This window comes from Cnephaeus nilssonii (genome assembly GCF_951640355.1).
Source record: "Cnephaeus nilssonii genome assembly, chromosome: X".
NCBI classification, from domain to species: Eukaryota; Metazoa; Chordata; class Mammalia; order Chiroptera; family Vespertilionidae; genus Cnephaeus; species Cnephaeus nilssonii.
Genome location: NC_137071.1, coordinates 103,815,881 through 103,838,500, shown reverse-complemented (window position 1 = coordinate 103,838,500; position 22,620 = coordinate 103,815,881). Strand labels below are relative to the sequence as shown.

Here is a 22,620-nt window from a genome sequence, read left to right as displayed (position 1 = left end):
TATCCTTGCTGATTTTCTGTCTAGTAGTTCTAAGGAAAGAATTCTAGAGGACAGATGGTGATGAAGGCCAAAAGGATCATGAACATGCTGACCTCTGATGTTTCCTGCTTCTCATTTCTCTCTAATGTCTTCAGAGGGGCAGGGCTGGCATCCTGTAGGTGGCATTGGTGGCTCACCTGCCCCAGGAAGCGCCAACATCATACTGGAAAGCCTAGCCAGTGCAACAAGGCAAGAAAAAAGAAACAAAAGGCATACAATCATACACTGGTCCCCTCACTTGGTGAGTCCTCTTGCTCCTCAGGCCTCCCAGTTCCACAGTAGTCCTGGCCTTCCTAGTCCTAGTGCAATGACTAGATGCCTGGGCCCAAGCCTGGGAGGCTGTCGAAGTATCTCGTTTATTTTAACATATAAACTTTTTCATCCAAAAGCAGTCCAGAGAGCTGTGGTAATGCAGTGGTGAAACACAAGATTTTTTTCAAGCTGTGGTTACCTCCAACTGTGATCACTCTCCTGCTTTGCAGCTCCCTTTTCCTGTTTCTCTTCACAAAGATGATGCCCCTTCTGATCATGTTATCCTGTTCTCCAAATCTTTATATGGATTTCTTCAATTCTCTTGGTAAAGTTCAGTATTTTCACTCTCATTACTCCCCTAATTCTGATTGTTTGTACATTTCTCCTTTTATTTTTCTTACAACGTTTCCTACCTCTCTAGTCCAAGCATTAACTAGCTAAATTTATACATGCTTCTGCTAATGGCCATCTCACTGCCTTTGTCTATCTTTTTTTTTTTCTTCTTTTTTTTTTTTGCCTTTGTCTATCTTGAATCACCACCTGCCAATCAGCAGAAGATTTAGACCTCTTGGAGGGAGGGAACTTCGGCAGAAAGGCACTTGGGGAGGCGCATATGTCTCAGCATAAACGAATGACCTTTTGTTCTCCAAAGTTCTGAGACACAAGGTAGAAAAATAAGCTCTTCTGCTATCTTTGTCCTATGATAGCGACAATACTCTCTAGGTTCTAATACAAGCACTTTGCCAGCACAAGGAGCAGAAGGTACTGGCGACAAGGAATCTAACAGAGGTTGCAAAACAAGATCCCTGCCATTAAGAGAAACTTTCTCTCAAAATCGAAGAGAAACTCCCTTTCTCCTCCGTTCTTCTTTAGTCTTATCACCTTCCTTCCTCCTTTCCCAGACTTGCGCAGTTCAATAGAAATATAACGCAGCTACTATAAAAGTAATTTTAAATATTCTAGTAGTTACACTTGAAAAATAAAAGCAACTGCTGAAATCAATTCTAATGTTTTAACTTAATAAACCCCAAATATTATAATTTCAGCATGTAATCAATATACAAATAGAGAGGTTTTGCATTCTTACTGTGCAAATTCTTTGAAACACGGTGTGCATTTGACACTTACAGAACATTAATTTCTGGCTAGCTGCATTTCAATCGCCTAATAGCCACCACACTGTGCAACAAGGCTCTGGAATTTCCCCTTTTCTCCCTCCTCGCCCCGCCCTCTACCCCCAGCAGGTATAAATGAAGATGGCGGGGGCGGTAGCCCAGCTACTTTGAAACTGAGAAAGGCAAATTCGGGAGGACAGGAAATCCTGTGATGTTGAGATTTTGAGACCTATCACACAGCCTCCCCCCACTTCCCCCAACCCTGTCCCAGAGGCAGCTCTGAAGGCACTGGGTGAGGCACCGCCCCCCCCCGCAAGGAACCACGGGAAAGTGCCTGGCCGTGGGTGGGGGGTGAGGGAGGGGCTGTCGGAGAGGCGGGGTAGAAAAAACAAAACAAAACACGCTGCCCGCACGCATGCGTACTGTGTGCGCAGACAAACCCAACCAGGAAGCTAGCAACCCGGTTCCCAGCCAGTGCGTCGCTAGATTAAGTGGCCTTCTTGGGAGTTCTGTTCCCACTAGTTGTTTTTGGCTCTTCCCTGCCCACGTTCTTCCTTATCACTTTTTGCTTCTCCCCTCCACTGGTTCCCATCTCGCTCATGGTGTGTGTCCCCATACGCTGAGCAGGAACCAACCTCTGTCCACCCTTCCCTGGGCTGAGGTGGCTGCTGGGGCTGCTCCAGGGGCCTCAGGCCGCTGCCCCACATTATACCTCCCCAGGTTGGCTCAGGTCAACTATTGCGAGGCAGACCAAGAGACTGCAACCTGCAACGTGAGGACAGGAGTGGATGAGGGAGATGTGAAGGGAAGGTTTCAGGTAGGGACTCGGGGCACATCGGGGCAGGGCAGGGTCCGTGGCTCTTTGACTCGGACCGGGATGCCAGAGCCCTCTCTGTGGATGTGTCTCAAAGTCTTAAACTCTGAGCCTCGCACTTTGCAGATCCCAATCTCTCTTTTTCTCTGATCCTCTTTCCCTCGCTCTAGGCTCCTCCCCCTTTCTCTTGGTTCCTCCAACTGCCCCTCTCCTTCACAGTTCCTCCTTTTCTCCTTTTCTATAAGCTCTATCCCTTCTGTATCTGCTACTCCCCTTACCCTCACTTTCAGCTCCCCACTCCCTTACCCTTTTCCCTCTAGGCTCCGCCCCTCCCCTAGGCCTTGCCCTCTTTATCTTGGTCCCTTCCTTTCCCCCTCCTAGGTTGCTTTTTTTCCGTAAAAATTTTTTTATAAGAATTATATAGCTTCTCTTACAGTGTATCATCCAGAGGCAGAGAGATGGGTGGGCAAAAAGGATAAACTGTATGGTAAACATTGAGCTACATATACCAAGTACTAGGAAGAAAGGCGAAGACTGAGATTGAATAACTGGAGAAATATTTATAGAGCCTCAACTAGATGCCAGTCACTGTTCCAAGTGTGTAGAATATATTAGTGAACAAAGTTGACAAAGAGTTCTGTTTTTATGGAGTTAAATTCTTGTGGGTACATATATTTCAAAGTAAGTGAATTCTCTAATATGGTAGAGGGCAATAAATGCTATAGAAAAAGAGTAGAGCAAGATACTGGAGTACAGGAATGCTAATGCGGGGGGGGGGGTGGCAGATCAGGGTGCCAGCATAGTTGGGTTGTGGTGAGAGCCCTCTTCCTGGCTTAGAGAAGGCCATCTTCTCTCAGTGTCTTCACATGGGGAATAGTCTTGATTGCTTTTTCACTGCAAATCAGTGTTTCTCTCTTTTTTCTCTTCCTCATCCTCTCTCAAAATACAATAAGTTTCAAACATGCACTTAAAAATATAGTTCAAATATTTTGTACTTTGTCGGTATTGGGACTCTAGACAAGAACTATTATCCTTAACTATCTGCCGTTTTTTAGAAACTTTTGCCTATTCACCTTTATAAAACTATAACTGAGATATGTTGCTATTGCAAAATTAATGATTAGATACAACTGCAGGATTGTGATTAGTCACCTATAACCATTTAGTTTTGGGGCTGAAAGATCAGACAGAGGCCGAAAACCAGGACTACAGGCTTTATTAGAGGAGAAGGACCAGCGGGGCTGTCTCGCAAGGGGAGAACAGCAACACATGCAGAGGTGAACACGCCCTTTGAGGGGAGGAATGGGAAGGAATGGGGGCTTAGTGTACTCGGCGGGCGCTGATTGGTGGTTCAATATATAGTCCATATAAGGTGCATGGTTAGGTACTCAGGTATGTCCAGGCTGCAGGTTACGTCATACTCGGCCCACCAGTTGGGGGGAGGGATGATCTATCAGGGGCAATGTATGGAATTTTGAAAAAGAATAAAGTGATTACCAAGTTGTCTTGTTTTAGTGATTAAAAAAAATGCTATTTGGTAAATTATTAGGAACACAGCTGAGATCTAGAGAAGTAAGCAAAAATGTTCTGTGAAGAGCCAGACTAGATGTCATAATATTCATGCACTAACTCTCATGTCTCAGACAATCTTTTTGACATAGTTTTAACAAATCTTGTACTTATTCCATAAATGGAGGGCTTGCTTGCTAACAAATTAGGGGAGAAAAAAGGGAGAGGAGGCATATTGACTGCTGATCACCAAAAGGAAAAAAGGCAACATTTTTGCAAACAAGTTTAAGTTCTTTGGTAGAAGTGAGAGGGTGTGGGTAACAGGGTTGTGAGTAGTCACCTATCACCATTTAGTTTTGGGGCAAATTGCTCTTTTCACATCATTTGATACTAAAGATGTCACAGAGTAAAAGCAGGTGCAATGATTGATATTCAAAATGACCTTGAACATTGTGATCACTGTGTTCTGTTTAGGGTAGAAAAGACAGAAGTGCATTTTATTTTTTTTTAATTTATTTTTGTATATTGATTTTTAGAGAAAGAGAGGAAGGGAGGGAGGGAGCGAGAGAGAGAAAGAGAAAAACATTAATTTGTTGTTCCACTTAGTAGTATTTATACATTCATTGGTTGATTTTTGTAGTTGCCCTGACCAGGGATTGAACCCACAACGTTGCTGTAATCGGGACAACGCTCTAACCAACTGAGCTACGGTCCAGGGCCAAGACTAAAGTGTATTTTAAAATGATTCTTATAAAAATGGTTGAAATAATATAAGAAAAGCTCTAATTGTTTCAAGTTCTTAACCTAATTTCCATGGATCCTAGGGGCCCCATGGAGTCTCTTAAAATGAACAGAGAATTTGGTGAATATGGTGCTTTTCTGGGGAGAGAGGCCTTACCTTTCATCATTTTCTCAAAGGGTTCTATAATTTAAAAAGGTTAAAGCCTGGCTGGTGTTGTTCAGTGGTTGAGTATAGACCTATGAACCAGGAGGTCATGGTTCAATTCCTGGTCAGGGCACTTGCCTGGGTTTCAGGTTCGAACCCCAATAGGAGGCAGCCGATCAATGAGTCTTTAAAAAATGTATATTTTTAAATTTATTTCAGAGAGAGAGAGCAAGAGGGAGAGAGATATAGAAACATCAATGATGAGAGAGATCATTGGTTGGCTGCCTCCTGCACACCCCACATGGGAATTGAACCATGACCTCCTGGTTCATAGGTCAACGCTCAACCACTGAGCCATGCTGGCCAGGCCGATCAATTATTCTTTCTCATCAGTGATGTTTCTGTTTCTTCCTCCTTCTCCCATCCTCTCCGAAATCAATAAAAACTTTTTTTTAAAGAAAAGGTTAAGAATGGCTGAGGTATCTGAAAAATTTATGTATTTTGGAACCCAATGATGCCAGATAAATGAAATGTTATGAATTTATAGCTATGCTGTGTTAAAAATTTATAACTTAGTACAGCGTTATAAATTTATAGCACAGTACAGTTATAAATTTATAATATTATAATTATAAATTGATGGGAGCAATAGACTCAATAACCTTTCAGTTACTTCATTATGTATTTTGCAAGAGCTACCTTATTTTACTTTGTATTACTAATCAATGTTTTTTTTCCTTCTTGTAGTCATCAGTCGCACTATTTGTAAATAGGTTGGATTCAATGGAATCTGTCTTACCCCTTAGGAATATAATATGTAAGTCATAAGTATTATAATTATATCCAATATAATTTTTATTGTTTTAAAATGTGCCTTAATTTTTTTTAAAGATAGTGAATGAAAGTCCTGGATATAGTAAGAAATGTGGTGGTAATTTTGTAATAAAAGTAACAGGAAAAAAACGATTAGGATAGAGAACTTTTTTTTTTATAGAAATTTTTGAATTTAGATACTGCTGTGGAGTTCTACTTTTGCCAGATACAATGCATGGGATTAACACCTCTTTTTTTAAAATATATTTTACTGATTTTTTACAGAGAGGAAGGGAGAGGGATAGAGAGTTAGAAACATAGATGAGAGAGAAACATCGATCAGCTGCCTCCTGCACACTCCCTACTGGGGATGTGCCCGCAACCAAGGTACATGCCCTTGACCGGAATCGAACCTGGGACCCTTGAGTCCGCAGGCTGACGCTCTATCCACTGAGCCAAACCGGTTTTGGCATATAGCTTATTTCTACAACATGGAATTGCTATGCTTATACTAAGGTTTTTAAGAGATGAAAGTGCTTAGTTTAATAGTGAGCAGTTATTACATAACCAAGATTAAATATGATTAGTCATTTGAGAATAACAACAAATTACTGTTTAGAAAAAAAATATTGTAGTCCCCTTTGATATTACCTTATTTCCACTAATTAAGCAGAAATAAAATCAGGTCACATTTTTATTAAAATACCAGGTCTAAAGGGTGTTAGTATGAGTATTTAAAATATTACACGGGTTTATAATTTTATCTTCTACTTAAGCCATTTTATTTATTTTTATTTTTTATATATTTTTATTGATTTCAAGGAGGGAGAGAGAGATAGAAACATCAATGATGAGAGAGAATCATTGATTGGCTGCTTCCTGCACGCAACCCAGGCATGTACCCTTAACTGGAATCAAACCCAGGACCCTTCAGTCCACAGGCCAATGCTCCATCCACTGAGCCAAACCCTCTAGGGCTACTTAAGCCATTTAACCAGTATATACAGATTTACTTAAACATACTTGTAATTCTATTCACCTAGTACCTACTTGATTTGGGAGTGAGTATGTAGGAATGTGTTCGGGGGGGATTTTGTATTTAAAGTTCTCCTTTAATCAGAACTGATAATTACAGTTTCTAAATGTCTGCAGTTAGAATTAGTATAGGCTTATTTTATGTAATTTGAAGCTTAACCCTGCAAATACTATTAGTTTTTTTTTTAAAGATTGTGATTACCTACATTATAAGAGTAAGCAGCAGTACCATGAACATTTTATTTATTTTCACTCCACAAATCCCTTTTATTTTTTTAATTTCTTTATTGATTAAGGTATTACATATGTGTCCTCATCCCTCCATTAACCCCCCAAACCACCCCCTACTCATACCCTCACCACCCCCTGCTGTTCGTGTCCATTGGTTAGGCTTATATTTATGCATACAAGTCCTTTGGTTGATCTCTCCTCCTTACCCCCACCCTCCCCTACCTTCCCTCTGAGGTTTGACAGTATGATCGATGCTTCTCTGTCTCTGCATCTGTTTTTGTACATCAGTTTATGCTGTTCATTATATTCCATAAATGAGTGAGACATGTGATATTTATCTTTCTCTGACCGGCTTATTTCACTTAGCATAATGCTCTCCAGTTCCATCCATGCTGTTGAAAATGGTAAGAATTCCTTCGTTTTAGAGCAGCATAGTATTCCATTGTGTAGGTGTACCACAGTTTTTTAATCCACTCATCTGCTGATGGGCACTTAGGCTGTTTCCACATCTTAGCTATGGTAAATTGTGCTGCTATGAATATAGGGGTGCATATATCCTTTCTGATTGGTGTTTCTAGTTTCTTGGGATATATTCCTAGAAGTGGGATCACTGGGTCAAATGGGAGTTCCATTTTTAGTTTTTTGAGGAAACTCCATACTGTTCTCCACAGTGGCTGCACCAGTCTGCATTCCCATCAGCAGTGCAAAAGAGTTCCTTTTTCTCCGCATCCTCGCCAACACTTGTCCTTTGTTGATTTGTTGATGATAGCCATTCTGACAGGTGTGCGATGGTACCTCATTGTCGTTTTGATTTGCATCTCTCAGATTATTAGTGACTTTGAGCATGTTTTCATATGTCTCTTGGCCTTCCTTCTGTCCTCCTTTGAAAAGTGTCTATTTAGGTCCGTTGCCCATTTTTTGATTGGGTCGTTTATCTACCTTTTGTTAAGTTGTATGAGTTCCATGTAAATGTTGGAGATTAAACCCTTATTGGTGATGACATTGGCAAATATGTTCTCCCATGCAGTGGGCTTTCTTGTTGTTTTGTTGATGGTTTCTTTTGCTGTGCAAAAGCTTTTTATTTTGATGTAGTCCCATTTGTTTATTTTCTCTTTATTTTCCATTGCCCTGGGAGCAGTATCAGTGAAGAAACTGCTTTGGCATATGTCTGAGATTTCCCTGCCTGTGGATTCCTCTAGTATTTTTATGGTTTCCTGTTGTATGTTTAAGTCCTTGATCCATTTTAAGTTTATTTTTGTGTATGGTGTAAGTTGGTGGTCTAGTTTCATTTTTTTACATGTGTCTGTCCAATTTTCCCAACACCATTTGTTGAAGAGACTGTCTTGATTCCATTTTATGTTCATGCCTCCTTTGTCAAATATTAGTTGGGCATAGTGGTTTGGGTCGATTTCTGGGTTCTCTATTCTATTCCATTGATCTATATGTCTCTTTTTGTGCCAGTACCAAGCTCTTTTAAGAACAGTGGCTTTGTAATACAGCTTGATATCTTGTATTGAGATCCCACCTACTTTGTTCTTCTTTCTCAGGATTGCTGCAGCTATTCGGGGTCTTTTTTTTAATTTTAGATGAATTTTTGGAAAGTTTGTTGTAGGTCTGTGAAATATGCCATTGGTATTTTAATAGGGATTGCATGGAATCTATAGATTGCTTTGGGTAATATGGACATTTTGATGATGTTGATTCTACCAATCCATGAACACGGTATGTTCTTCCATCTGTTTATGTCTTCCTCTATCTTTTTTCAGTGTCCTGTAGTTTTTCACATATAGGTCTTTTACCTCCTTAGTTAAGTTTATTCCTAGGTATCTTAATATTTTTGGTGTGATGGTAAATGGGATTGCATTTTTAGTCTCTCTTTCTGTAAGTTCACTATTGGTGTATAGAAATGCCATAGATTTCTTGGCATTAATTTTGTATCCTGCTACATTGCCAAATTCATTTATTAAGTCTAATAATTTTTTGATGGAGTCTTTAGGGTTTTCTATGTAAAATATCATGTCATCTGTGAATAAGGACAGTTTGACTTCTTCTTTTCCAATTTGGATGCCTTTTATTTCTTCTTCTTGTCTGATCACAATGGCTAGTAGTTCCAGTACTATGTTGAACTGGAGTGGTGAGAGTGGGCATCCCTGTCTTGTTCCTGTTCTCAGGGGAAATGTTTTTAGTTTTTACCCATTGAGTATGATTTTGGCTGTGGGTTTGCCATATATGGCTTTTATTATGTTGAGGTATCATCCTTCTATTCTCACCTTGCTGAGAGTTTTTATCAAGAAGGGGTGTTGGATTTTGTCAAATGCTTTTTCTGTGTCAATTGATATGACTATGTGATTTTTATCTCAATTTGTTTATGTGATGTATCACGTTTATTGATTTGCAGATGTTGTACCATCCTTGCATCCCCGGGATAAATCCTACTTGGTCATGGTGTATGATCTTTCTGATGTATTGCTGGATTCGATTTGCTAGAATTTTGTTGAGGATTTTGGCATCTATGTATATGAGGGATATTGACCTGTAATTCTCTTTCATTGTGTTGTCTTTATCTGGTTTTGGTATTAGGGTGATGCTGGCTTCATAGAATGAGCTTGGAAGTGTTCCTTCCTCTTGAATTTTTTGGAATAGTCTGAGGAGGATAGATTTTAATTCTTCCTTGAATGTTTGGTATAACTCCCCTGTGAAGCCATCTGGCCCCAGGCTTTTGTTTGCTGGGAGCTTTTTGATGATTGCTTCAATTTCTTCCATAGTCATCAGCCTATTGAGATTTTTAGAATCTTCCTGATTGAGTTTTGAAAGGTTGTATTTTTTCTAGGAATGTGTCCATTTCCTCCAGGTTGTCTAGTTTGTTGGAGTAGAGTTGTACATAGTATTTTTAAACAATCTTTTGTATTTCTGTGGGGTCTGTTTTTATTTTGCCTCTCTCATTTCTGATTTTGTTTATTTCAGTCCTCTCTCTTTGCTTCTTGGTGAGCCTGACTAGAGGTTCATCAATCTTGTTTATCCTTTCAAAACACCAGCTCTTGGTTTCATTGATCTTTTGTCTTGATTTTTGGTCTCTATGTCATTTATTTCTGCTCTGATCTTTATTATCTCCTTTCTTCTGCTCACTATGGGCTTTTCTTGTTGCTCTCTTTCTAATTCTTTGAGTTGTAGCATTAGATGATTTACTACCATTTTTTTCTTGTTTTTTGAGGTAGGCCTGTAGAGCTGTAAACTTCCCTCTCAGGACTGCTTTCATTGTGTCCCATAGATTTTGGATTGTTGTGTTTTTGTTGTCATTAGTTTCCAGGATGCTTTTAATTTCTTCTTTGATCTCATTGGTAACCCAGTTATTGTTTAAAAGAATGCTATTCAGCTTCCAAGTGTTTGAGATTTTTGGATTGTTTTTATTTTAGTTTATTTCTAATTTTATGGTATTGTGGTCTGAGAAGATGCTTGGTATGATTTCAATCTTTTTGAATTTGGGGAGACTTTGCTTGTGACCCAATATGTGGTCTATTTTTGAAAATGTCCCATGTGCACTTGAGAAGAACGTATATTCCGTGGCTTTGGAGTGAAATGTTCTGAAGATGTCAGTTAAGTCCATCTGATCCTGTGAGTCATTTAGGATTGCTGTGTCTGTGCTGATTTTTTGTCTAGAGGATTTATCCAGTGATGTCAATGGTGTATTGAAGTCCCATACTATCATTGTATTGTTGTCGATCTCTCCCTTGATATCTTCCAGGAGTTTTGTTATGTATTTGGGTGCTCCTGCATTGGGTGCATATATGTTTATCAGGGTTATATCCTGTTGTTGTGTCGATCCCTTTAGTATTATGAAGTGGCCTTCCTTATCTCTTGTTATGGCCTTCACTTGGAGGTCTATTTTGTCAGTTATAAGTATTATTACCCCAGCTTTTTTTTTCATTTCCATTTGCCTGAAAGATATATTCCATCCCTTCACTTTCAGTCTGTGTGAGTCCCTTGTGTGAGGTGGGTCTCTTGTAGACAGCATATATATGGGTCGTGTTTTTTTATCCATTCAGCCACTCAATGTCTTTTGATTGGAGCATTTAGTCCGTTTACGTTTAAAGTTATTACTGAAAGGTACTTGTTTGTAGTCATATCTATTTTTGTGTTTGTGTTCCTTCTTACCTTTTTATTTCTTCTTTTTACAGCATTCCCTTTAGCATTTCTTGCATTGCTGGTTTGGTGGTGATAAACTCCCTTAGCCTTTTTTTTGTCTGCGAAGCTCCTGATTTCCCCTTCATTTTGATTGATAGTCTTGTTGGATAGAGTATTCTTGGATTTAGTCCTTTGCTTTGCAACACTTTGTATACCTCCTTCCATTTCCTTCTAGCTTGATGTGTTTCTGTTGAGAAATCATTTGATAATCTGATGGAGGATCTTTTGTAGGTAACTCTCTGTCTTTCTCTTGCCGCCTTTAAGATTCTCTCTTTGTCGTTAATATTTGCCATTGAAATTATGACGTTTCTTGGTGTGGGTCTTTTGGGATTCCTCTTGCTTGTGTAACTTTTTTCTTCCCCATATCTGGGAAGTTTTCTGTCATTATTTCTTCAAATAGATTTTCTAATCCTTGCTGCTCTTCTTGTCCTTCTGGCAGCCCTATTATACGCATGTTACTTCATTTCATGTTGTCCCAAAGCTCCCTTAGGCTCCCCTCCTGCTTTTTAATTTTTTTCTCCAGTTGCTGTTCAGACTGAGCTTGTTTCTCTACCTTTTCTTCGGGAAGTTTTCTGTCATTATTTCTTCAAATAGATTTTCTAATCCTTGCTGCTCTTCTTGTCCTTCTGGCAGCCCTATTATATGCATGTTACTTCGTTTCATGTTGTCCCGAAGCTCCCTTAGGCTCCCCTCCTGCTTTTTAATTTTTTTCTCCAGTTGCTGTTCAGACTGAGCTTGTTTCTCTACCTTATCTTCTAATTCACTAATTTGGTCCTCTGCTTCTTCTAGTCTACTGTTGAAACTTTCCATGGTGTTTTTTATTGTAGCTATATCACTTTTCATTTCTTCCTGATTCTTGCATAGGTTGTTAATTTTCTCATCCATCCGATGTATGAATAGCATGACCATTACTCTGAATTCTTTTTCGGTCATGTTGCATGCTTCAATTTCACTAATTTTCTTTCTTGGCAACTCCTCATTTTCTTTCCTCTGGGGATTGTGTTGTCTCCCCATTCTGAGTATCACCAGAAGGTTCAAACTTTGAGTTGCGTGGACCTGGGCCATGTGCCGTGGGAGCTTCACACCACCTGAGTGTCACTGAAGTGCTCCGACACTAAGACGTGTGGCTGCCCTGGGTTAGTGGGAACCAGGCTCTCCCAGGGTCAGTGTTACCAGCGTTCTGTGTGGTCTCATGTGCCCACCTAGAATCAGGGACCCCATTTGCACTGCGCTGTTGGCATGTGTCAAAAATCAGAGTCCCTTAGCACGTGCCAGGGGTCAGAGTTCACCTGTTTCTGCACCACAAATCGAGTATCAGAGTCTCTGTTGCCTCGTGCGGCTTCTCGCTGAGAATCAGGGTCCCTGTATGAGCATGCACCAAGAATTGGAGTAACTGGCTCTTAGTGTGAATGCGCTGTGAGTCAGGGATCCCAGGTGCATGCAATAAGAAACAGAGTCAAGTCAGTGGTGCTCAGTGCTGCCTCTTGCGGGGAGAATCTGGGTCCCGGTCACCTTGGGGGACTGCGTTGCACAGTAGCAATGTGGCATGCCTGCGCTGTGGAAATCAGACTTCCATGTGTGCTTGCCCAGAATCGAAGTCAGGTGGCACTGCCGCCCTGCGTGGGCTTCGGGTTCAGTCGCCCGATTGCGTTGCGGGGAACAGATTCCCAGTCTCTGTGTGTGTGCAAGCTCAAATTCCTGTAGCACCACTGTGGCCCGTGCATGCACTCCCAAGCTCAAATTCCTGTAGGAGCGTTTCGGCCTGAGCGAGGGGCGGGTCTATCAGTTATTATGGCACTATCCCCGAGCCTGTGGGGAGGGGGATAGGCTCTTCGACTCACAGAAATCTGTGGCTGGGATGCCTGGATTCTTGTTGTCTGTTGGTCTGAAGCTGTGGTCGCAGTTCTCTGTCCCCAGTGGCTGCAAGGTCCTGGTTTGCGTCTGAGACGCGACTGGGTGGTGCTGAGGCCAGGATCCTAGTCTCAAGCAGCTCTGTTTCTCAAGATGGCGTGGTCTCTGTGCCCACACTGGCCGCCCAGATGTGTCCGCTTTGTGCACGGGGCTCTGCCGTCTAAGGCTGCCCGGTTTGGCAGCCCCTTGGAAGACCTGCAGAATCTAACTGTCCCTAGCTCATACACACACACACCACACACGTCTACACTCTCCTCTATGGCTCCCTCACTCTCTCACACTCTCTCCCTCCCTACCTTCCTGCTGGTTGCCATCTTTCTCTTCCACCAGGAACATTTTAAATAATTCATAATTATCAGAGGTTAAGCAGTTTAAAAAGAAATATATAATAAGGTATATAAATCATAATTAAACACTTTCTGGGACATATTTTTTAAAAGCATCAATATTACAATGGAGAGGCTAGATAAATTATAAAGACTTTTTTTTTTTTTGCTGAGTTTTAAAAATATTACATGAACCTCTCCTTTTTTAGCTTTGACCTCTGTTAAGAGTCTGAAAAGGAAAATCCTTTTGAAAATTTTGGACAAGTGCTATTTGGAGAATGAATAACATCATCTTCTGATCTTATTATTAAATCTATTTTTAAGATGAGTTATTTCATTTTTAAAAAAATATATTTTTATTAATTTCAGAGAGGAAGAGAGAGGGAGAGAGAAATGGAAACATCAATGACGAGAGAGAATCATTTATTGGCTGCCTCCTTCATGCCCCACATTAGGGATCTAGCCAGCAACCCCAGGCACGTGCCCTCTTGGTTCATGGATCGACACTCAACCATGCTTGTAGGGAGCAGTTATAGGGTTAAATCTTGTACTGACCTGTTGTTCAAAGCCAAAAACAAGTCCCAGCTTAGAGGGCACAGCCCTCTTAGCATAATTAAGCTTGACCTTATGACACTCCCCAGATCCTTCCTGGGTAGCTAATGGGCTATTGGAGGTGCAGCAAGTGCTGCCAAAACAAGTGAAACTCACAAGAACATTGTAACTATGGTGACCACTACCTAGTTTACCTCTGACTCTAAAATAAAGCATCAGATTGCAGTCTGGATCTGTTCTATGGTCTAAGCCAGGCACAGAAGATCCACCTAGACCCAGCTTATTCTCTTTGTCTGTCTTTTCTTCATCCTTCACCGGCCCTCCCTCAGGCTCGCCGAACCCTTGGCTGTGCTGGCGTGGCACAAGTGGTACCCAACGTGGGGCTGAGTTCAGCCCAAGTGGCACTCAATGCGGGCCTGAGTGTGAGGAAACGACAAATGGATGTCACCCACGTCCCGGAGTTTGGTAAGCATAGATGGGTACATGTTAATATAGATATCTGCTCCCGCTTTATCTTTGCGACTCCCTAAACGGGAGAGAGTGCCAAGCATGTAATTCATCATTGCCTAGCTGCCTTTGTGCTACTAGGTCCTCCCTTAGAGCTAAAGACAGACAATGGACCCACATACACTAGTTCTGCTTTTCAGCATTTTTGTCAGCAATATCAAATTTGTCATAAAACTGGTATCCCTTACAACCCTCAAGGTCAAGCAACAGTGGAAAGAGCAAATAGTACTCTTAAAATGCAATTACTAAAACAGAAAGGGGGAGATGGATGTTATGTGTCACCTCAAAACAAATTCAGTCATGTTCTTTATACTTTAAATTTTTTGAATTGTGATGCAGAGGGTCATACAGCAGTCGAAAGGCATAGGGCCTCCTGTACAATAGCCTCCGTGGGGTTAGTCCGATGGAAGGATGCACAAACTGGACAATGGTTTGGACCAGATCCAGTAACTTTGTGGGGAAGAGGTTGTGTTTGTCTCTTTCCAGAAGGAGCAGCGCAGCCAATTTGGGTGCCAGAGGGTTATGTGTGTCACCACAATGGACCCAGAGAAGCTCCTTGTCCCATCATTCAAAAGACTGAGAGTTGCCCTGATGACAGCAAAGCAGAAAAGGAAGATGATGAAGGCTACGCAAGAGACTGAGGTGCCAACATTGGGTCACCTGAAGAAGTTACCAACTGAGGCCCAGCAGATGGTAGAAAAGCAAGATGTGGAAGCTACTCCCTCAATCATGTTTCTGGCCATGCTAGCATTGGTTAGCTGCCAGTCTTCTGCAAACTCTTGTGTAGCCAAGTCCGAGGACTCTGAGTAAATCAGCAAAAGAAACTTTCATTTAGTAGAAAAATGTTACTGTAGTTTGATTTCTCTATTATTGTTGTGTTGCATTGGCATTGTTTTATTAATAACTATGTCTGGGTTTTGCATTGGCATTGTTTTGTTATTGGGTTTTGCATTGGCATTGTTTTGTTAATATTTTAAAAGTCAGAGCTTTGTCCTTAATGTTTAAGTTTTACTTCCATTATTAGTAGCTTAAAAATAAAAGAAGGGCGAGATGTAGGGAGTGGTTATAGGGTTAAGCCTCGGACTGACCTGTTAGCAAAGCCGCAAACAAGTCCCAACTTAGAGGGCACAGCCCTCTTAGCATAATTAAGCTTGACCTTATGACACTCCCTAGATCCTTCCTGGGTAGCTAATGGGCTGTTGGAGGTGCAGCAAGTACTGCCAAAACAAGTGAAACTCACAAGAACATTGTAACTATGGTGACCACTACCTTGTTTACCTCTGACTATAAAATAAAGCATCAACTTGCAGTCTGGATCTGTTCTGTGGTCTCGGCCAGACACAAAAGATCCACCTAGACCAAGCTTATTCTCTTTGTCTGTCTTTTCTTCATCCTTTGCTGGCCCTCCCTCAGGCTCGCCGAACCCTTGGCTGTGCTGGCACGGCACACATGCTGTCCTTGCATATTTTGGATAGGGTGATATAAGCAAATGTAATTGGGCTTTCAGTGTCTATTGATATTGCCTTCAATATCTTAATAGGTATGGAGGTAGGATAAAGATGTTTTCACAAGCAGTTGTTAAAATGAAGCCATTAACTCTTTTCTTCAAACTTCATTGAAGTATAATTGAAGTACAATAAACTGCACATATTGAATGTGTATAATCTGATTGATTTAATGTATGTATACACTTGTGAAACTATTACACAGCTTCTTTTAAAACTTTTTTTATTGTTGATACTGTTACAAATGTCCCCCGTTTCCTCCCTTTGTTCCCCTCCACCCAGCCATGCTCCCCTCAGACCTTTGACATATTATTGTCTGTATCCATGGTCTATGCATATATGCATATGTGTTCTTTGATTAATCTCTTTCAGTCCCCCCTCCCCATCCCCTCTGAGATCTGTCAATCTGTTCCATGGTCCTATTTTATTCATCAGTTTATTTTGTTCATTAGATTCCACATATAAGTGAGATCATGTGATATTTGTCATTCTCCGACTGGCTTATTTTGCTTAGCATAATAATCTCCAGGTCCATCCATGCTGTTGCAAAGGGTAAGAGTTCCTTCTTTTTGACAGCCATGTAGTATTCCATGGTGTAAATGTACCACAGCTTTTTTATCCACTCATCTACTGATGGGCACTTGGGCTGTTTCCAGATCTTGGCTATTGTAAATAAAGCTGTTATGAACATAGGGGTGCATGTATTCTTTCTGATTGGTGTTTTGGTATTCCTTGGCTATATCCTCAGAAGTGGGTCAAATGGCAGTTCCATTTTTAATTTTTTGAGGAAACTCCATACTGTTTTTCACAATGGCTGCACCAGTCTGCATTCCTATCAGCAGTGCACGAAGGTTCCCTTTACTCCACATCCTTGCCAACATTTGTTTATTGATTTACTGATGGTAGCCAATCTGGCAGGTATGTGGTGATAACTCATTGTAGCTTTATTTTGAATCTCTGATAATTAGTGACATTAAACATTTATTCATATATCTTTTGACCATCTGTATGACCTCTTTGGAGAAGTGCCTATTCAGGTCTTTTCTCTATTTTTAAAGTGGATTGTTTGTCTTTCTGGTGTTGAACTGTATAATTTCTTTATATATTTTTTATATTAACCCCTTTTCAGATGTATCATTGGTGAATATATTCTCCCATACAGTGGGTTTCATTTTGTTGATTTTTTTTTCTGTGCAGAGTTTTTTAGTTTGTTGTAGTCACATTTGTTATTTTTCCTTTGCCCTAGGAGATATATAAGTGAAAATACTGCTACACAAGATATCTGACATTTTACTGCTTATGTTTTCTTCTTTTAAAACCTTTTATTTTGAAACAATTATAGCCTCATAGGAAACTACAAAAAAATGAGCAGGAAAGTCTGATGTACCCTTTACCCAAATTTCCCCTGTGGTAACATCTTGCATGATTATAATACAAGATCAAAGCCAGGCAGTTGACATTGGCACAATGCACAGAGCTTATTTAGATTGCACTAGTTTTACATGCAGTCATGTGTTTGTGTGTGTGTGTGTGTGTGTGCGCGGGGTGTGTGTGTGTGTAGTGTGAATGAGAGAGATGAGAGAGAAAGAGGGAGAGAGAGGAAGAGAGATTCTTTGCAATTTTATTACCTATGCAGATTCATGTTACCACCACCACTATCAATGCACAGCATAGTTCCATCACCATAAAGCTCACTCACTCTTTCCATTTATAGTCACTCCAGCCTTCCTCCACTATCCTTACCCCAGATAAACGCTAACTTCTTCTCTATTTCAATAATGTTATGCAAATGGAATCATACAATGTGTAACTTTTTTAAGATTAGCCTTTTTTCACACAGCATAATTCCTTTGAGATCTATCTAGATTGTGTTTATCTACCGTTTGTCCATTTTTATTGCTAGATATTATTTCATGGTATGAATGTAACTGTTTACTTATCGAGGAACATTTGGATTTCTCACAGCTTTTAACTGTTATGAATGCAATTGCTATGAACATTTATGTGTAGGTTTTTGGGTGCAGATAGTTTCTCATTCTTCTGAGATAAACACTCAAGAGCATAATTGTGATATAAGTTGCATGTTTGTTTAGTTTTCTAAGAAACTAACTGACTTCCAGAATGGCTATACCATTTTACATTCCCACCAGCAATTTATGAGCGATCCAGTTTCTCTGTATCCTTGCAAGCATTTGGTGGTGTTATTTTAAAATTTCAGTCATTCTGATAGGTGAGTCTCATTAAGGTTTTAATTAGCATTGTCTAATAGCTAATGATGTTGAATATCTTCATGTACTTATTTGTCATATGTATATCCTCTTCAATGAGTTGTCTCCCCTTTTGCCTATTTTCTATTTGGATTTTTTGTTCTTTTACTGTTGAGTTTTCAGAATTATTTATATATTCTAGATATGATTCCTTTCTTGTAACAATAATTTGTAAACAGTTTCTTCCAGTCTGTAGCTTGTGTTTTAATAATCTTAACCAGGTCTTTCAGAAAGCATCTTTTTAATGATTTCCATGAAGTCCAATAATCAAATTTTCCTTTTATGGATTATGCTTTTGGTGCCAAGTCTGAGGACTCTGCACAATGTTAGGTTCTGAAGATTTTCTTCTATGCATTCTTCTAAAAGTTTTATAAAATTTGCTTTATATATTTAAGTCTGTGATCCATTTTTAGTTGTTTTTGTATAAGGTGTGAGGTTTGTATTGAAATTCTTTTGTTTTTTTCTTTTTGCTTGTTGATGTCTTTTTTTGTTGTTGAGAAAACTATCCTTCTTCCATTGAACTGCTTTTGCACCTTTGTAAAAAAAAAGAAAGTCACTTCGGTATAGTTGTGTAAGCCTGTTTCTGGGTTCTCCATTGATCAATTGGTCTTTGTGTCAAGCATTAGCTTTTCCATGATTAAAGTTGCACACAGTAGCCTTGGATTGCTCCTATCCTAATAGAAAAGTATGACTTTTCAGGAAATTCCACCCCTTGGGCTGAAGAAATGAGCCAGTGTTATTCAATTCAACTACCAATAAGGAATTTTTAGGTTAGTATTTGTATGATTTCAGGATATGAAGTGCTAAATGACTCTTTTCATAGTTTATTCTTGTTCATTATTTTTTGATTAACAACAATGGCACTTTACCCTGATAATCCCCCATAGCTAGACCTTGTAAATAAGAGGTTTCATATTAAAAGTATCAAATATTTTATTATCACTTTCTATGGTAACAGCTTTATTGAGAGATATTCACATACAAAATAATTCACCCATGTAAAGTGGTTTTAGTATATTCACAGAGTTGTGTAACCATTACTATTACTCAATTATATTATCACTTTTAAGTGAAGGGTTCTATATCAGGATAGTTTTTAGGAAGCTACTGTATATTTTCTATCCCACTTTATATATTATAGAAGAAGCCAAAATTAGTGGTGAAAGTGTTGTGGCTAGTGTAATCATTTTAAGTATGAATTGAAACTTAGAGGAGATAGTGTTGAGGATGATGGCATACAGAAACCCATAAGCAATAGTTTTATCTTAAGATAAAATGCTTATTTTGTGACATTTGGTTTATAAAACTCAGTCAAATCTCTTAATATTTTTAATTCTTTCTTAACAGTTTTCTATTAATGAGACAGAAACATGTATAAAAGTTTGTGTAAAATCTTGATATAGCAAATGAAGACCAAAGGAAAAAGCTGGCTTTTTTGAAGAAAGGAATGCAGCTTAATTATCAACATCACTGATAGGTTTGGCAGCTGAAAGACATGATTGAATTTTTCATTTTCTTTCAGAAGTAGTTTTAATAAAAACTTGAAATTTTATACTATTTTTTGTGACTTCACTTTCATTAAAAATATGAACTTAAATGTACACAAGATGGTGTTAGAATTGCTTAACATGAAATATTTGTTAATTATTTTCTTTTAAAAATATTTATATTTAGGATTATTCGTAATATGCCAGTAATATGGTATCATGTTATGGAAGGTGAAAAAAAGTATTGTATGCCAGGATTTCTAATAGGATATTTTATTACCAAAAGTGGCATATCAAAAGATGCTTGCATTATCAGTGTAAGTGTTGAGAACTTACTATAGAAACATAAGAACATTGCTTCACTTTCAATTTGCTTTCTATTATAGTAACTTAGCAAACATTAATGGGACACTTCCCACCTTCTAGGTTTTGTGCTAGGTATTGAGGATACAAAGACAAGTAGACATGGTCCCTGTCTTCTAGAAGTTAATAGTCCTAAGTGGGGAGATAGACATATAAACAAATCAATGCAATAAAATGTTATATGATAGGAGACTGAGGGGGCAAGGAGGATATAATGGAGGGAATGAAAAAGTATTTGTCAGATAAATGGGTAGGTGAGCATTTCTAGTGGGTAAATCAGTGTGATCCAGAGCTTGGAAGTCTGAAACAGCATGCTATTGTTGGGAAACTATAGGTAGTTGAGTCTGTGGCATAAAATTTGGGGTTTGGGAGTTGCAGCTAGAAATAAGCTAAAAGGGGGTGGGTGGGTAGGCAGGAGTCAGATCATGGAGGGAGGTCCTGTGTGCAATGGTAAGAAATATAACATTGGATGCCTGTTATGTGGCAGGAGCAATGTTATATTAATCTATATTCAGTGACTAATGTAATCCTTAGAACAGCCCTCTTGCTAGAATCTACTACTACCATTTTACAGATGATGAAGCTCAATCTCAGAGAGGGTAAGTGACATGACTAGGGGTATATGGCTAGTAAGTGGCAGAGGTAGGACTCCATCTCAGATCTTTTTAGCTTGGAAGTCCCAACCACATTGTGTTTGAAATCTGCCTTATGGTTCTCAAACTGTCTTGACTGAGCCCTAGGGTAATAGACCTGTCTTGTGGATGTCATGGAGGCTAAGGGAGAGGCACGATGGACATGCAAGAGCTCAACCTGGGCAGCACTGCTTACAATCTGTTTATGTGGAGACTCCATGTGGATGAGGATGAAGGGGAATGAAGAGGGAAGAGTATAAGATGATGGCCTGTTTTGTGGCTTGGTTGTCTAACAGATGGTACTCTGTTTTTATTTTTTATTTTTTGTTAATCCTTACCTGGGGATATTTTTTCCATTGTTTTTCAGAGAGAGGGGGAGAGGAAGAGAGAAACATTGATGTAAGAGAGACAGATTGACTGGTTGTCTCCCATACTCGACTGATGGTGGGGAGTGAACCCGCAACCAGGTACAGGCCCTTGACTGGGAATCGAACCCGTGACCCTTTGGCTGAATGCTCTAACTACTTAGCAACACTGCCAGGGTGATGGTACTCTTTTTTTAAAAAGTTTTTATTCATTTTACAGAGAGAGGATGAGAGATGGACAGAGGGAGAAACATCCATGTGAGAGAGGAACATCGACTGGTTGCCTCCTGTATGCACCCAGACCAGGGACTGAACTCACAACCTAGGCATGTGCTCTGACTGGGATTTGAATCAGTGGACCTTTCTGTGCATAGGATGATACTCAACCAACTGAACCACACCAGCCAGGGCAACTGATGGTTCTCTTCATTATTTCTTTCCAGAAAAAAGGGCAGGGCTCCTCAAATTACAGTCATTCATGCATCACCTTACCTTAGTGATTTTTGCCATATCTGAGCCACTTGTATTATTATTTACCTACTAGTGGCCTGGTGCATGAAATTCGTGCATGGAGGGGGGGGGGTTTCCTCAGCCCAGCCTGCACCCTCTCCAATTGGGGACCTCTTCGGGGATGTCCAACTGCCAGTCGCAATCTGGGACCACTGGCTCCTAACCACTCACCAGCCTGCCTGCCTGATCGCCCCTAACTGCCTCTGCCTGCCTGCCTGATTGCCCCTAACCCCTATGCCTGCCTGCCTGATCGCCCCTAACTGCCTCTGCCTGCCTGCCTGATTGCCCCTAACCCCTCTGCCTGCCTGCCTGATCGCCCCTAATCACCTCTGCCTGCCTGATCACCCCTAACCACCTCTGCTTGCCTGCCTGATTGCCCCTAACTGCTCACCTACCAGCCTGATCGCCCCTAACTGCTCCCCTGCTGGACTGATTGCCCTTAACTGCCTCTGCCTCACCCCACACCCGGGACCCAGGCTTCCCTCCCTCTGGCCAGCCACAGGCACCCAGGACCCAGGCCGGCTTCACCCAGGCTGGCCGCAGCCACAGGCACCTGGGACCACAGGGCGTGCGGCTTGTCCCTCTCCTGGGCCGCAGGCGCAGGTGCAGCTGCTGGTGCCCAGGACTTCGGGGCAGGCGGCTTGTTCCTCTCCTGAGCCAGAGGCGCAGGCGCAGCTGCTGGCAGCCAGCACCCTGGAGTGGGTGGCTTGTCCCTCTTCCGGGCTGCAGCCTGGCTGGTCCCCATTCCTCTATCCCCAGCCTGAGTGTCTGAGCCGTTATGGTGTGATGGCATGAGGGCGTGATGACTAATTGCATATTAGCTCTTTATTATATAGGATTTTAACTTGTCACGGTCTGTCTTCAAGTGGATATTATACCACTTCATATCTTGTATAGAAACTTCACTGTAACAAAATTTCATTTTTCCTTGTGCAATTGTTGTCATGTATTTTACTTTGTGCTATTGTTGTCATGTATTTTACTTTCACAGATGTTATAAAACTGACATTACATTATTATTTGTTAAAATAGTTAATTATCTTTAAATATAGTTAAATAATAAGAAACTTCTATTATATTTTTTCCTATGCATTTACTGTCTTTGGTGTTTTCCATTTCTTGGCATAGATTGTTATTTGTATCTGGCAAATTTTTATTTCTGCTTGTAGGACTTCTTTTAACATTTCTTACACTACAAATCTGCTGGTGATAAAAAAATTCAATCTTTTATATATGAAAAATATATTTTAAGTATTTTAAAAAATATTTTCACTCAGTCTAGAATTATAAATTGAGAGGATTTCCCCCCATTGTGAGTA

At 40.2% G+C, this 22,620-nt stretch overlaps 1 long non-coding RNA gene across 2 annotated transcripts; it reads left to right on the top strand.

Annotated features, from left to right (window-relative positions):
- Nucleotides 1–1,859: 1,859 nt before the first annotated feature.
- LOC307095751 lies at nucleotides 1,860–16,798 on the top strand. 2 transcript variants are annotated; one of them, XR_013813227.1, is made up of 5 exons: nucleotides 1,860–2,223; nucleotides 3,387–3,497; nucleotides 5,363–5,432; nucleotides 13,995–14,130; nucleotides 14,659–16,798. It is a non-coding gene; the product is annotated as an uncharacterized lncRNA (long non-coding RNA). The 2 variants fall into 2 exon arrangements; XR_013813228.1 differs by lacking the exons at nucleotides 3,387–3,497; nucleotides 5,363–5,432 and having other exon boundaries at nucleotides 14,659–16,796.
- The last annotated feature ends 5,822 nt before the right edge of the window (nucleotides 16,799–22,620 follow it).